The sequence below is a fragment of the Triticum dicoccoides genome, chromosome 3A, assembly GCF_002162155.2.
Source record: "Triticum dicoccoides isolate Atlit2015 ecotype Zavitan chromosome 3A, WEW_v2.0, whole genome shotgun sequence".
In the NCBI taxonomy this organism is placed as follows: domain Eukaryota; kingdom Viridiplantae; phylum Streptophyta; class Magnoliopsida; order Poales; family Poaceae; genus Triticum; species Triticum dicoccoides.
Window position 1 is genome coordinate 591,741,922 of NC_041384.1, and position 16,747 is coordinate 591,758,668.

Consider the following 16,747-nt stretch of genomic DNA (forward strand, 5'->3'; position numbering starts at 1 on the left):
CCTCCATATCCGCCCAGTATGTTTTGACACGGGCTAGGGCCATTCGCGGACCTTCTATGCACGCTGATCTCTTTATAGCATCGATGCGTGGCACAGCTTCAAGGAATTGTTGCACTGAGCTAAAGTAGTTACTCGGCCTTGGCCCTCCCGGCCACAGGTGATCCACAACCGACCTCATGGCAAGTCCGGACAACCTATGGAGCTCGGCCCAACTGATCAATCGCCCATTCTGCAGCAGCGGACGGACTAGAGCGTGAAACTGTGACCAGAATAGCTTCTCCACTTCAGGACCTTTCTGATCCTTGAAGTACTCGGCTGCATCAGTAGCACTTGCAGCCAAATCCATGTACTCGTCCGCAGAATTCCATAGCCTGTCCAGAGGAGCATACTTCAGATCTCTGAACTTAGTCCGCAACAAGAAGGGCTTCCCAGACACGATATCTACAGCTTGATTCAGCTTGATTCCTTGGCAGCCACCCGGGCCTTCTCCAGGTCCGTCGCTTTCGCCTGGTCTTCTCCTTCAAGAAGCCGGTAACGGTCAGCAGCATCTTTTAATTCTACAGCCATCTTGGCTATTTTCTCCTTTCTCTCGCAATGCGCGGCCTGTTCGGCCCTTAACTCTTCGACCGCTTGCTCCTTGGCTCGGGCAAGCTCCGCCCGAAGGGTCTCCACGGTGGCAGCTCCATCTGCAGTCACAACATATTAAAGATGCTGGCATCATGCTGCTCTTACTATGTGACGATCACCAGAAAAATCACTCACCCTGCGCCTCGTGAAGCCGCTTGTTGACAAGCACGATGTCGGCATCTGCCACATCCAGCTGCCGCTTTAGTTCGACAAACCGATCAGTCCGGCTAGCCACCGGAGCTTCAACCACCTGCACATAAAGGCGGTCTGGTTATTACCTGGGACTATGATCCTTTGTTTCCCACCGTTCTTGACGACAATCAGAGTCTCAGGGGCTACTATCTGCATGGGCATACCTAATGTATACGGTACCGTTGAAGGCATACATTATTTCACATACCTCGAAGCCTTTCAGCAGACTCATAAAAGCTTCATGCAAACCTCTTTCAGCGGATGAAATCCTTTCAATTACCGTACCCATTAGCGTACGATGTGCTTCCGAGACGACAGCTTGCCCCAGAAGATCCTTCAGCACGTCCGACCGCAAACTGTACGGACCCTTGCTGTCGCTCTCCTCGGGAGCCGGATACTGGGGACGCCGGGCAGCCAAAGAGTTATCTTCCGGCAATAGTGGATCCGGAGATACCCTTCGCGACGACACTTCAAGGTCACCCGCTTCTTGAGTTGGGGAGTCCGGGGGAGGCGTTTCGCTCTCCATCATATCCGGAAGAAGATCCCTCGAAGATGAACTCTGTCGAGAAGGGCTGCGATCCGGACTACAATTTATAAGCATCGATCATTGTCCTCGGAAGTAAGATAGGATATCTTCACTATTAAGTACTTTTTGACTACTTACAGCTCAGTAGAGGGCTGATCCCCGCGCGGACATTGTGCGGCAAGAATACCCTCCGAGGCAGGACCCTCTAGCGGAAATTTCTTCTCCCGTTTGGAAACCTTAGTTTCCGGATCTTCAGAGGTAGTCCTCTTCCATCCCCGGGAAGGGAGAATGTCATATTCTTCCCCTTGGTTATCCTCCCTCGCGGAGGCGCTCATTCCTTCGATTGGAATAGGTAGCGATGGAGGCCCGCTTTCGTCCTCTTTATTCCCCCTTCATCTTCCTTTGAGGGCACTAGACGAGGTGCTGGCTCGAGCATCTTTTCCAGCACCGGATTATCCAAGCCTTCAGGAAGGGGGGCCGAACACTGGATCATCTTCTCCTTTGCTATCCAGTCCTGGTCAAAGAGCGATTCATCAAAATGATGTCATGATAAACAAAAGGATAGTGTGTTCGGCCAGGGGATTACTTACTTGGGCAGTGGGGCGGTTGCAGCTCAGGACCACGTCCTCGGTGGTGTCCGGACACTCTATTTGGGGTCCAAAGAACGATTTGTACATCTCCTCGTGCGTCATTCCGAGGAAATGCTGAATGGTGCACGGTCCTTTCGGGTTGAATTCCCACATGCGGAGGGGCCGGCGTTTGCAAGGCTGGACTTGACTAACCAGCATAACTTGCATTACCATAACCAAACTGAAATCTCCCTCGAAGATATCTTGGATACAGCTCTGCAGTATTGGCACGTCCTTGGCTGGACCCCAGCTTAACCCCTGTTGATCCATGACATCAGTTATGGTGGGGGGGCGAGCGAAAGGTGGGGGCAGATACCCATTTGGCACTTCGGGTTGCTGTGACGTAAAACCACTCCCGTTGCCACAATCCGGACACCTCTAGAAAGGAACCCTTTGGCCATGGAGCGTCAGCAATTTTGCTTATTAGAGCACCTCCGCACACTGTGTACTGCCCCTCGACCATCTTCAGCTTCTCATCGAAGATCTTGAGCCACATGCCGAAGTGAGGGGTAATGCGGAGGAAGGCCTCACACATGACAATAAATGACGAGATGTGAAGAAGGGAATCCGGGGCTAGATCGTGAAAATCCAGCCCGTAATAGAACATAAGACCCCAAACAAAGGGATCCAGAGCGAGGCCTAGTCCTCGGAGGAAGTGGGAGACGAACACAACGTTCTCATTGGGTTCGGGAGTAGGGACGGCCTGCCCTCGGGCGGGCAGCCTATGCGAAATTTCTGCGGTCAGATATCTGGCCTCCCTCAACTTCTTGATGTCCTCCTCCGTGATGGAGGAAGGCACCCACCGGCCTTGAAGGCTGGGTCCAGACATGATTGAAGGTCTAAGGCACCTGACCTGAGCTTTGGGTGTTAGTACTCGAGGCGGGGGAAGGATTCGATTGAGCACAGGAGGGAAAAAGAAAAAGCCTTGTCCCTTTATAAAGGGGATGAATATCAGGCGTCCTCCTTGTGGTCGTTCGAGACTTACCTAAGATCTAGGAGTCATACCAACAGGCACGGTTGGGTTACCCACGTTCGTATTGATGAGAATCCCATGATAAGGGGAACACGATCTCTGCTTTGACAAGACGTGTCAAGAAACCGCCTCGCGTTATGTGCAGGGCTGGTTAAAGAAAAACGGTTCTAATGATTACCGGGCAGTGGCGTGATGTCATGCTGCCAAAACGCGTCAGCATATTAGATTTGTGGAAATATTATTCTCTCTACGATGGTATGTGGAACTTATTTTGTAGGGTCGGACACTATCCTTGTATTCAAACTCTTCTGTGGTATATTCGGAGGAGGAACCCGCCTTGCAATGCCGAAGACAACACTGCGTGCCGGACTCATCATCATTGAAGCCTGGCTCAGGGGCTACTGAGGGAGTCCTGGATTAGGGGGTCTCCGGACAGCCGGACTATATCCTTTGGCCGGACTGTTGGACTATGAAGATACAAGATTGAAGACTTTGTCCCGTGTCCGGATGGTACTCTACTTGGCGTGGAAGGAAAGCTTGGCAATACAGATATGGATATCTCCACCTTTGTAACCGACCTTGTGTAACCCTAGCCTCCTCCGATGTCTATATAAACTGGAGGATTTTGGTCCATAGGACAACAGAGAATCAGACTGTAGGCTAGCTTCTAGGGTTTAGCCTCTCTGATCTCGTGGTGGATCTACTCTTGTAATACTCATATCATCAAGAACAATCAAGCAGGACATAGGGTTTTACCTCTATCAAGAGGGCCCGAACCTGGGTAAAACATCGTGTCCCCTGCCTCCTGTTACCATCCGGCTTAGACGCATAGTTTGGGACCCCCTACCCGAGATCCGCCGGTTTTGACACCGACATCGTGTATTCAATTATTATTATGTACATATATATTATTAATTAGTTCATGTTATTAGGTATTCAATTTTTTATTATGTTCATGATAATGACACACTTAAATTTTTATTATGTTTATGTTGTACTAATTTCGTTTACTCTTTGTCATTGCAGGTGTTGACAGATGGTGGGCGTGGGTCGAGAGCGCTCCGAGCCTCCTTCCTCGGCGCATGCTGGGAAGGGTGTTTCCATTCCACCCCAGCACCTCCGGAGAGCACTACTTGACAGTATGTAGACACCACTAGCGGGCGCCTCTTCTTCGGCCGGGAGAGGTCGGGGGAAGACGAAGAGGGGTCCTAGAGGTGGACATGGCGGTGGGAGAGGTAGGAAGGCTGCTACTCCTTCCTCGCTGTCACCCCTAGCTGATTCTATTGACCACAGGACTGCTCCGTCTAAGGTGGACCCGTCTGACAAGGACCCGTCTCGGACTCTGGTCCACGAGCCTCGGGCCGACGAGCCTCAGGTCGCCAAGCCTTCGTCCCACGAGACTCGGGTCCCAGAGTCTTCATCCCACGAGACTCCGGTCCCAGAATATTCGTCCCACATGACTCCGGAGGCTAGTGGCCATGCAGATGGTGGCGAGGACAGCTTTTCTGAGGATAGCTATAGCAAGGGCGATCTAGTTGAGAGGGGCAAGGAGGTCTACCAGCGTGGTGGTACAAAGCTCGCGCCCGTGCTGGTGACCTGTGATCAGAGGTGGTTGATTGAGCCTAACGGGGAGAAGTAAGTGCATTTACTCTGTTAACCTTTTGCCTTCATGTTTCTTCAAATTAATATCTAATATGTTGGCCTTGCCATACTGCAGGGGTTGAAAACACGCCCCTGGTGTCCGCAGGCCCAACCAGGTCCTTGGTGTGCTTTACTGGCGCCACTTCCCGGGGTGGGTCACATTGCCCGACGAGGGTGAGGTTCCACAACTAGCTCTAAGCTAGGAGTTGTACATGGCTTCCCCAGCCCCGTCGGAGGAGAGGGTCGACGGTGTCTTGTGCGAGATGGTGTCCGACATTGTGATCTGGCGGTTTTGGGTAATTTCTCCTTTACAGAATTAAAAATCAACAGTACCTAGTGATTGTACTAATCAGTGTTGTCTTGTTTTATTGCAGACCTTCTACAGGTGTCTTGAGGAACATGAGGCTGACGCGGCTATGGTTCTCTAAGCCGAGTGCAAGCACCTACTTCAGAACTTATGACACGAGGCTCGGGTGCAGGCTGTTCGAGACTACTATGCCTCGACTAACATTAAGAGGTCCAAGACGAATTGCCGCGCCAAGTTTTTGAGTAAGGAGAAGTACATGAAGGTAATTACCTATTCTTAAGGCCTTGTACTTAGTTTCCTTGATTTGATTCATAGGCGTAGCGCTGAAATTTCTCTTGTCTAACTTAGGTGCCCCTGAGATGGTGTGCTGATAGGATGGACTGTTGGGAGGCGTTGGTGGATGAGTGGTGCTCTCCCCAATGGCTAGCCGTCCACAACAAGGCCAGGGATAAGCATGCCCAAATGCGAGATGTGCCACACCATCAAGGGAGCTCCAACTTGTTTGAGTACAAGGATCGCTGGGTATGTGGTTCGCTTCACGATATTCACACAATTTCACTCTCTTTTAGGTGCGAGACAACAAGAAGGACGTGCCACCGATGTTCGAACTCTATGCCATGGCCCATACTACCCCGTACAAGAAGGCCAAGGCATTCTATGAGGATGACCTCGATCATCCAGAGAGCTTCACCAACATCTCCTCCAATAACAAGCTCATGAGGTACAGAGACGTTGGGAAGAGGAGGAAAGGGGATGACTTCAACCCGAGCCAGAGTCCTTTTGATCCAGAGATCGTGATGCTATCTGGTGGCGGGAGTTACCATGGCTCGGTAGTGTCACATCCCTAGCTTCTGGTGCTGCCTGGTGTTTGCATCATGTTTAAATTTTGAAACTTGAACTGAGGGAAATTGGAAGCCTCAAAACCCTAAATAAAAGAAGGGCAAAAACCCTAAAAATCTCATTCATTGTTCCAAAATGCTCTTCTTAAATGTTTGATAATTTTTGGCAAGGGTTCTGGTCCCAACCAAAATATTGAACATTTTTAAGGATTTATTTTTGGGACTTTGAATTTAATTCATTAGCTATTTGAATTTGAATTATATTCATATAATTAGAATATAATTTCAAATATCCCTGAAATATTTTATGAGCTTTTGGAAAAGTCCATCTAGCAAAATAAAAATATTCAGAGGAGCTTTTGGCATTGTTTGAATTATTTTTAAATTCAAAACAGTGGCAAAACGAAATTAAATAAAACAAAACAGAAGAAAAAAATAAAACAGAGCAGAGAAAAGCCTACATGGCGCTCACCTGGTAGCCAAACCGGCCCAGCACTGCAGCTGGCCGGCCCAGCCCGCCACCGCTACCCCCCTGTCGCCTTCCTCCTTTGCCAGGAGGATGGGCACGCGCCCGGCGCGCGCGGCCACGCGCCCCGGCCACCTCCTACTTCTCCAGCCACCTCCTGCTTCCCCGGCCCCTCCTAGACGACGCCACGGAGCGCCACGCAGCCCCTGGCTCTCTCTCACTCTCTCCCTCGCCTCATCCTCTCCTCTGCTCTCTCTCCCTCTCAGCCCGAGCGGAGCTCATCGCCACCGACGCCGTTCGCCGCGGCCACAGCCACCCCCTCGCTCCCTCCTCGCATCCCTGAGCTCCGTCCCGACCCCATGGAGCTGCACAGCGACGCACGCGACCAGAGGAGGCCCCAGTCGACCGGAGCGTCGTCGTCTTCATCTCCGGTGCCCGGAGATCGCCGCCATAAATTCGCGTCGTCCAGAGCTTCCCCGACCTCGTCGTCGACTCTGCTAGTCCCTACGTGAGCTCTCTCTACTTCCCCCCTGTGCCCTTCCTCTAGCGCGTCCTCTAGCACCGATTCTGCCATGGCCGAAGCTCACCTCAGCCGAGCTCGCCGCCGGCGTAGCTCCGGTGACCATTTGGTCACCCCGGCGAGCCCTGTGCGTTCGTAGTTTCCCGTAGAGCATGCCTAGCGCAAAAACTAGCCCGCTTGCTCTCTGCAGCATCAAACCCGTGGTCGCCCGAACTCCGGCGGCCACCTAGGTCATCGCCAGCGCCGATTCCGGCCGCCCCGACCCCAACCGACTCCACAGGAAGACGCGGCGCTCTTCCAGCTATCCGTAGAGCCCCTCCTCCGTCCGTTTGGTCGCCGGAGCAAGAAACCCGAAGGCCTCCACCGCCTCGGCCTCGCCGGCGACTCAACGCCGGCGGGATTGACTCGTTTGACCAGGGGTTTGACCTCCCCTGGGTCCATGACAGGTGGACCCCGCTATCAGGTGATTAGCTTACGCTAATCACCACCTAATCTAACCCCCTGACACTGACATGTGGGCCCTAGTGCCCCTAATCTTTAGTTAAACTAAACTAACCCCCCCTGTCTAACCCGTGTCACTGACGTGTGGACCCCACACGTCAGGTTTGACCCTAGCCAGCCATAGTTGACCCGCTGACGTCATGCCAACGTCATGCTGACATAATAATTCCTTTCTGGAATTTAAATAAATCTTAAATGATTTAATATTTTCAGAAAATGTCTAAAACTCCTAAAATTCATAGAAATTCAACCGTAACTCCAAATGAAATAATTTATATATGAAAAATTATCAGAAAAATCCAATCAATCCATCTGTACTAGTTTAATGCATGTTAGAACAACTTATAGATGCTGTTTAGCACAAATCATACTAATGGCATTTAAATATCCACATATGGAGTTTGAGTTTGAATCTTGGATTCAAACCAACTTCATTTAATCTGGTTTTAGTTGCATTAGCACAAACACATTCATATTGCCATGTCATAGCATGCATCATATTGTGCATTGCATTGATCGTGTTTCTCTGTGTTTGCCGGTGTTGTTCCCCCTCGGTAGACGTTGTTCCGACGTTGTGATCGTTGACACTGACGAAGACTCAATGTTATCTTCAGAAGTGCCAGGCAAGAAAAACCCCCTTGTTCATTCCGATAAAATCCCACTCTCTCGCTCCTGCTCTCTATTACTGCATTAGGACAACAACGATTCAACTGTGACTTGCTGTGGTAGCTGAACCCCTTTATCCTTTGCATGACCTGTCATTCCACAGTAAATAGATGAAACCCACTAGCATGAGTAGGAGTTGTTTGAGCCCTGTTGTGCCTACTCATTCATGTTTGTTTGTCATGCCTGCTATTGCTTAGAGTTGAGTCAGGTCTGATTCATCAGGGATGAATCAGAGGTGTGTGAACATGTCCTACTGTGTGTGAGCTAAGTGTGTGAACACGATTTGGTAAAGGTAGCGGTGAGAGGCCATGTAGGAGTACATGGTGGGTTGTCTCATTGCAGCCGTCCTCAGGAACTGAGTTTTGTGTCTGTGATCCATGAACAGCTACTACCACACATTGAGATCCTTAATTGACTCTCTCGACTTATTAATCAACATGATCTCTGTCCAGGAGTTGCAACTAGTTTCTGGTGTTTGTAGGTAGTGTTAGTAGTCTACCAAGTGGCACCCGGTACAGGTGGGCTTGGGACAGACTAGGCACAGTGGCACGGTGTACCAAGTGGCACCCGGATGGTGGGCTTGGGAACCCTGCGGGCCGTGAGCGACACCCCGGCCGGATCTCCTTGCGGATGGAACCCGAATAGGCGATAAACCTGGACGAGAGACTTGTTCGGTTAGTCAGGTCGTGGCCGACTCCCTCGCCCGGCTTCCGCTTGAAGGTTGCCGAGGTACATGACGTGTACAGGGAGGTAAGTGGCGGGAGCGTGTGTGAAGAAGTACACCCCTGCAGGGTTATCATTATCTATTCGAATAGCCGGATTCCTCGGATATGGAAACTTGGACCCCTTGCATAGTTCATAGACAAGTGAAAGTGGATACCCTAAAATACGCAAGATAAGCGTGAGTGCTATGGATGGCGTTCTCGTAGGGAGACGGGAGCAGATCCATAGTGGTGTATTGGTATGGTGAATATGTGGACTCGTGTGCGCCACCTCAAAAGAGTTACTTGCAGTCGTAGTTCAGGATAGCCACCGAGTCAAAGCTGGCTTGCTGCAGTCAAACTCCACCACCCCTTTGTTGATAATGATGCATATGTAGATAGATCTGATGTAAGTCTTGCTGGGTACATTTGTACTCACGTTTGCCTATTTTATGTTTTTGCAGAGAGACTTCAGTCTCGCTAGTAGTTCCACTTGGACTTCGACGTTTAGCTTGTTACCTCAGCTACAATCTTGTGCCCTCGGCAGGATCTGGTAGATAGTCAGGCTTCTCAGCCTTTTTCATTTATAGATGTCTGTACTCAGACATGTTAAGCTTCCGTTTGTGCTTTGACTTGTATGCTCTGAGTGTTGGGTCATGAGACCCATGTTTATAATATCTCGCTCCTCGGAGCCTATTGAATAAATACTTGAGTTGTAGAGTCATGTTGTGATGCCATGTTGTATTTGCACATATCGAGCATATTGTGTGTATGTTATTGAAATGCTTGGTATGTGTGGGATCTGACAACCTAGTTGTTTATCCTTGGTAGCCTCTCTTACCGGGAAATGTCTCCTAGTGTTTCCACTGAGCCATGGTAGCTTGCTACTGCTCCGGAACACTTAGGCTGGCCGGCATGTGTCCTTCTTCGTTCCTGTGTCTGTCCCTTCGGGGAAATGTCACGCGATGAATACCGGAGTCCTGTTAGCCCACTACAGCCCGGTTCACCGCAGTCCTACTAGCCCAGTGCTACAGCCTGGATTCACTCGCTGATGACCGACACGTTCGATGTTGGGTCATGGATGCCTGTCCCTGTAAGTTTGTGCCACTTTGGGTTTACGACTAGCCATGTCAGCCCGGGCTCCTTATCATATGGATGCTAGCGACACTATCATATACGTGTGCCAAAAGACGCAAACGGTCCCGGGCAAAGGTAAGGCGACACCCGTGGGAATACCGTGCGTGAGGCCGCAAAGTGATATGAGGTGTTACATGCTAGATCGATGTGGCATTGAGTCGGGGTCCTGACAGGTAGCCATTGGGGATGGACTGATACATTGTCCTAGAGCTCTCCTGGAGATCAAGAAGCGCCAGACGAGCTCCGATCCTGAGATAAGGCCTCATCCATGGCCAATGGAGCTCGCCATCGAGGTTAGGGCCCACGAGCTTCTGCTAGAGGCAAGCAGGTAGGCGGCTGAGAGGGAGAGGGGCCTGGAGGCACTACAAAAAAAGACACTCCCATGCTGATATGTGTTTGTCACAGTAGGTCATGTTTTCTATCATGCATGTACATCCATGACAATTTTATGAAAGAATCAAGATAGTCAAACATGTGCTGTCGTAGAAGTGTTCCAGGACATTACGAAAATTATCATCACGGAAGTGTCCACTTCCATGACGATAAATCACGCATCACAGAAGTGCTTTTGTCAAGGGTGACCGACATGTGGCATCCACCATAACTGGTCGTCGTTAAGCTATCGAGTCCGGTTTTGGATCCGATAACCCACTAACAGCCCAGACCAATGAGGATTTTCCACATGCAAAATTCTCCTTGGCTAGGGGAAACACGTGTTGGGACAGATGTCATCCATTCACTGGATAGGAGGTGCCTATGATACGTCGACACGTGGCATGGCCCAACAGAGGCCCATTCCGGTGAAAAGATCGGGCCTGTCAAAATAAGCAGGCCGGCCCATTAGCGGCCTACTTGAGTCAGGCCGATTTACAAGCACGGCTCATACAAGTTACACAGAATCGGCCCATCAAAGGCCCATTCTACAATTGACAATTTCCAGCCCATCGTCAACTTTAGCCCATTAAAGGCCCGCTACATCTTTGGGCCCAATTGCGGCCCGAGCTTCTTTCGGCCTGTTAGCGGCCCATCGCTAGTTCAACCACGTTAACATCCCGGAACGTCTTTCGGCCCTTTCTCTGCCCATTCTGCAGTTGGGACAATTCTAGCCCGCCATGACATTAGGCCTGTAATCGGCCCATTCGGTAAATGGTCCAACTCCTAGCCCATTTTGTCACTCGGCCTGTTAACAGCCCGCACAACAGTTGGGCCTCTGACTTTAGGTCCATTAGGGGCCCATGTTCCACATGGCATCATTCCAGCCCAACGCGACTTTCGGCCTGTTAAAAGCCTAGTTTGCAATTGGGCCTCCTATGCCCCATAACACTTTCGGCCTCTTATTGGCTCATAAAGTAAAAGGGCCGAGACAAAATTGACATCTATTTCGGCCTGCTAGAGGCCCGCTGTCCATTTCCATTTATACGACCATATCGAGATTTTAGCCTATTAACGGCTTGCTAAGAGCCGTTGTTACGGTGGGCCACATCATTTGGCATCCACTTAATATTATTTTGACCAGCCCAATTAAGGCCCGCTTTGATTACACATGTTTGTTCGTTTGTATGGCATCCAGGAAATGTTTGGGCGTGTGGGCCCCCGTTTCAACAATATAGCAAATTCAAGAATTATCCTACTCTATACTATTGCCTCTAAAAAACATACATTATACAATAAAAAGACTAAGTCATAGAAACGTACAATAATCCTACACTATACGATAAAGAAATTACAGCCGAATATACCCACTGGGCATTATAGTTCGGCACGAGTGATAATAAAGTGTACACAAACCGCAAATTACATACACTGGACAAATATAGCTCATACATCATGGACACACATCAACAGAACTTACCATTTGAACTATAACCTCTTCAGAAAATAGGATTGGCTAGATTCAAATAGCAAAAATTTCAATCTGCAAAATCTCCAATTCCTTCGTGGTTACCTCAGTGTCTTGTTTCATTTTTTGACTCTTGCATCTAATACCTACATGTCCAGTCTCAACTTGTTGATTGTACGTTGAGAATCATGTACATGTTGTCTTGCCACCTCTAGTTGATGCTCGAGAACATCAGCACATTCCAATTCCAATCCATAATCATTCAGTAATGTCCATGCCGCACTGCTCGCAGATCTTTGTGTTGATGTCACTTCATCCTGAAATGTTTCTATAAGTAGACATGACTAGGGAAAAAATATAGTTACAGTAGTGAAGCGAGCAAAAGAGACAATTTTGTACATTGCAAAATAGGACTAACAATAATGTTACACGTCATGAAGCATAATCAAGTGATATTTTAAAAATTATAAAAATTGTAGTATGTGCAGCTTGCATACAGAAATCTCTCTTAGCTCACCAGAGGAGCATGATGTTGGGGCCAAATCCAAAACACAGAGAGGTTAAAAATTTAGACAACATGTTGCGTATAAGTAAGAAAGCAGTTGGCCATTCTGTAGCTCCTTAAAGTCTTAGGGAGCATAATGAACAGCAGAGGGATTCATACAAACCTACTACATTAAGAAAAGCTATGCAATCCTTACCCTAGTATAAACTAGATTGTGAGCCTCATGCAGTAATAGTTGGTTAATAGACTTCAAAGCTTCAGGCACACTTCGCCAGAGTAATTAAATGGTAAGGCCTTTAATTATGTCAACTAATAGGTATACAAGTACCCAACATCAGGCATCATAGTTTGGGCATCTCATTAACTAAGGACAAATAAAGCAATTGAAAAGATCAAATTAACTATGCCTGAAACAAACAAGCAATTGAACTGTTGAGTTGGATACCGTGACTTACCATAACTAGTTGAACATGCTCAGCGCTGCTCCTACTTCTCTTGCAAGGCTCCTTCCTAACATCTTGTACTTGGAAACCCTCAATCTTATATTCATTGCACCCCCTCTGCAAAGTGACACAAACTAGTTACTCGTCTCCTTGGAAGATAAATATGCATACTTTCCAGTCTGTGAACAACACAAAAGGATGAGATTATAACAAGATAGCACCACATAATGAAACATGCCACATCTCTTGCACTTGCACACAATGAAATGACCATTTACAATGTGTGCACTATATAAAAACTAGGCATACCTTCGAACTGGATCTCCAGGTACTCTTGGAGAGCCTACTTTAGTGTATAGCCAAACCTTTATGTCACCTATGAGTTAGACAAGCCCCCACTACAGCAGCCCTTAGTGTTTAAATCGTTCATAAGCTCTGTTAGAGTGTTAGGTCAAGAACAGTAAGTAATCAAAGCAAACAGTTCTGGTATGGCTGGCTGATGCAAACAAGCAATTGAATAGATGTATGAAGAAAAGAAGCAAAGAAGGAGGCTTAAAGACCATCACTTGACTGACCAGATTTAAGGGGCATTTAAACATCATGTGCAACGTATGAACTAACATAAACATTGCATATTCCAGATTCTACAATGGAATGCACATGTATTAGGTTATGCCATGTATGATGATGCCTAAATGTACACTATAGCAGGCAGGGGTGATTCATTATTGCACGCACAATTGAATTGCAGGTTAAGGGCCAGTTCTATTCCACCTTTTTAGAGCTTATTGTCAAAATAAGCCATAAAAGATGTAAAGAAGTCATTTTTGAGTTATGGGCTTGCGCTTAACTTATTTCGCTTTGGAGGGGGGTGTTTCGGGTAGAAGCTCACTAAAAATTGAAGGGAAGGGGAAAGTGAAATGACTTTGTTATCTGCCTATATTGCACTCAAAATGCAATTTCCCTGCCCGCTTGTATCTCCTCTCCCCTTTCCCTCTACCTCGATCCCCTGCCTGCAGCGATAGGGTTCCTCCAGTGAGCCGTCGCCACTGGCACCTTATTCCCCATCCCCTCCTCCCAGGTCGTGGCCTTGAGGTCCTGTTGAAGGATGAGCTGATCCAACAAGGTGAGGATCTCCTCTGATTTTTTGCCAAATTTTCATTCTGATCCACTATACGATGAATTCCTATGAGCCGCTTCTACTTCTGCTATATGATGCATTCCTATGAGCTACTCCTGCTGCTGCTAAATGATGAATTGCTATGAGCCGCCGCTGCTATATGATGAATTGAGATGAGCTGCTGTTGCTATATGATGAGTTGCTATAAACTGCTCCTGCTGCTGCTATATCATGAATTGCTATGAGTTGCTTCTGCTGCTGCTATATGATGAATTGCTATGAGCTGCTCTTGCTGCTGCTATATGATGAATTGCTATGAGCTGCTGTTGGTATATGACTGGAGCTTATCACTACTGCAGGATGCTACTAACGCGACACTACGGTCAAAGACCCTTTCACGAAACTGTGTGTGATGCATTAATCACAAATGGGGATGTAAAAAAACTGTCAAGAAAGGTACAAACGTTTGTAATGGAGGATGCATCAAACACGGTTCAGATTTTAGATGCGTGTGCGATCCAAGGCATATGGTTCGGTCCAATGAACTGCTTGTGATGAAGCGGAACAAAAGAAACGGGCAGCCTGATGAAGGCATGTGCTATATAGAGCATACGGTTCACTCAGATGAACTGTTTGTGATTAGGTAACACAAAAGAAACGGGCAGCCAGATGAAGGTGTGTGCGATATACAGCATGCGGTTTACTCGGATGAACTGTTTGTGATTAGGCAACACAAAAGAAACGGTCAGCCAGATCAAGGTGTGTGTGATTGAGGGCATACGCTTCAGAAGGATTAACTGTTTGAGATTAGGCAACAAAACAGAAACGGGTAAGCCAGATCAAAGTGTCTGCGATTGATAGCATACACTTCACATGGATGAACTATTTGCGATTAGCCACAACAAACTGAAACAGTTAGATAGATCAATGTGTGTGCGCTAGATGGGCACACCCATTCTAATTAAAAGAAGTTTGCGCAATGGTAATAACGAGCGCGCACGGTTGTTGGAACAAGACGTGTGCTGACATTGCCTATTGTGGTGCACCCTATGGGGCAAACGCCACATATGTGGCCGAGAAGGCGTATGTGCCCACGTTACGCCTTCCGGGAATAGTAACACACTTATATGCGTCAGTAAATTTTGAGCATGCATCCTGTCACATGCCAAATTGCAAACCTGTTCACACCATTCAAAACCTAAATGGTTTCCCACTTAGGAGCGTATTACTACTCGGTTATAAATACAACTACTCCAAGATGACTGCACATTCCTCCTCAAATCCTCATCCACAAAAAGTCAAAAACAAACAAGTCATTCATCATCGTTCCCTTGCGTCCGCCATGGCTAGCGTGAGTTTTGGGTCGAGATATTGCCACCAGGGAGAGGCGAGCCTGGAAGCGGAAGCACGAGAGATGTCCCACCTCACCACGAAAGCAGCCAACATGTCCCGCTGCACGGCCATAGTCCCGTGGCGCCGTCGAAGCAGCACAGAGGACCCGTCGTGTCGTCGATGCAGCAGACTGGTCTGACCGCGCCGCGGAAGCAGAAGAGATGTCCCGCCGCACCGTGAATGCCGCAGAGATGTCCTCTCATGCCGCGGCGGCTTGGGAAAATGTCTCGCAGGCAGGCGACGACTCTTACAGGCGCATGCGTGCCCTCGTCCTTAGGCAGATGAATCAGATCTCCAGGTGGGCGAGGTTGCAGGATCACCTGAAAGCCTCATTTGAACAATCTACCCACGTCATCCGGCAACTAAATGAGAGCAATGTGAAGCTCCGGGCCAAGCATGACCTGTTGAGGGCAAAGATCATCGGAAGTGCGCAGAAGCCGGAGCAGACCACTGCCTTGTTGAAGAGGATCGGCGTCATCATCAAGAAACTTATGGACGAGAATGCCGTGCTGTGCATCGAGCGTAGAAGGCTGGTGGAGGAATCCGTGGATGCTCTCAACCAGAATCTTGAGGACAAGAAAGAGCTCGTCGCCGCCTACCGCGGAGACTAGTTCCCGCGTCCTGCCGCATAACATCAAGAAAGTAGAGATCAGCGAGCCAGATCATTGTCATCCTTCTTCTTTTGCCCTTGTGTATATCAGGCGTTGCCGCATGCGGCTTTTTTAATTATGTTCATAAATATGTAAGACAATATTATCCAATATCATCGTCCTTATATTCATCATGCTTGCTATAAGTCACATCTGATGCTATATAGGTCCATCGGATCTTACATCAAGATCTGCGTAAAACTTTCTTTTCAGATTTTGATTTTTCTCTCTTAAATCTCGATCCAGTGAGACATATGCTACACCGTAGAACAGGTGCTCGAGCACCATTTATGGAGACGCTGGAAGGGAGGTGCGCGGCGGGTAGCGGTTAAAGGGCTCTCCTCCCAGTGAGCATGTGGATGGGTTTGATCGCACGCCTCCCATACTCAAAAAAGGGACGCGTTGCCGCACATAATTTGCAAGTCGAACGCACACGGTTTCAATAATACTTGTGTTTCCGATTTGTAACATGACAACACTTGTTCCAAAATGACTTTGTCGATTCTTAATGTGTGCGAATTCGCAAATCGGACAGAAAAATTACCACATCATGTTGGTGCCACGTCATGAGACCATGCCAAGTTTCATGATTTTCAGCCGTGTTTTGGAATTACAGGAATTAAAAAACCAAGTTTCTCAATCTTTCCGGCCGAGCCACGACGCCCAGATGTTTGAATTTCAACCCCATCTCTTGCATGGGACCTAGAAATTCACCCAAGGACACACATGTGATTTTTCAAACAACTTTGGTGCACTGGAGCATGTGCTTGTAGTTCAAATTTGAATTATGCACATTAAATGCTCAGAAACACAATTAATGTATAAAAAAGGCAAAACAAACTCGGAATAATTAAAAAAATTTAGCATGGTACTTCTATTTGGTCTAATCTGGCTGTGTAAAAAATTAAGGCGGGAGAAGGCAGTGTATGTATGTCATTTTGCACATAGAGGTGACACGTTCCCTCTCGGAACCATGAGCCTTCTTGAGGGAAGCTCCAGTTTGCAAGAAGCTTGTCGCAATTCGGCCAAAAAATTACGGCGGCATGTTGGTACCATGTCATGAAACCATGCC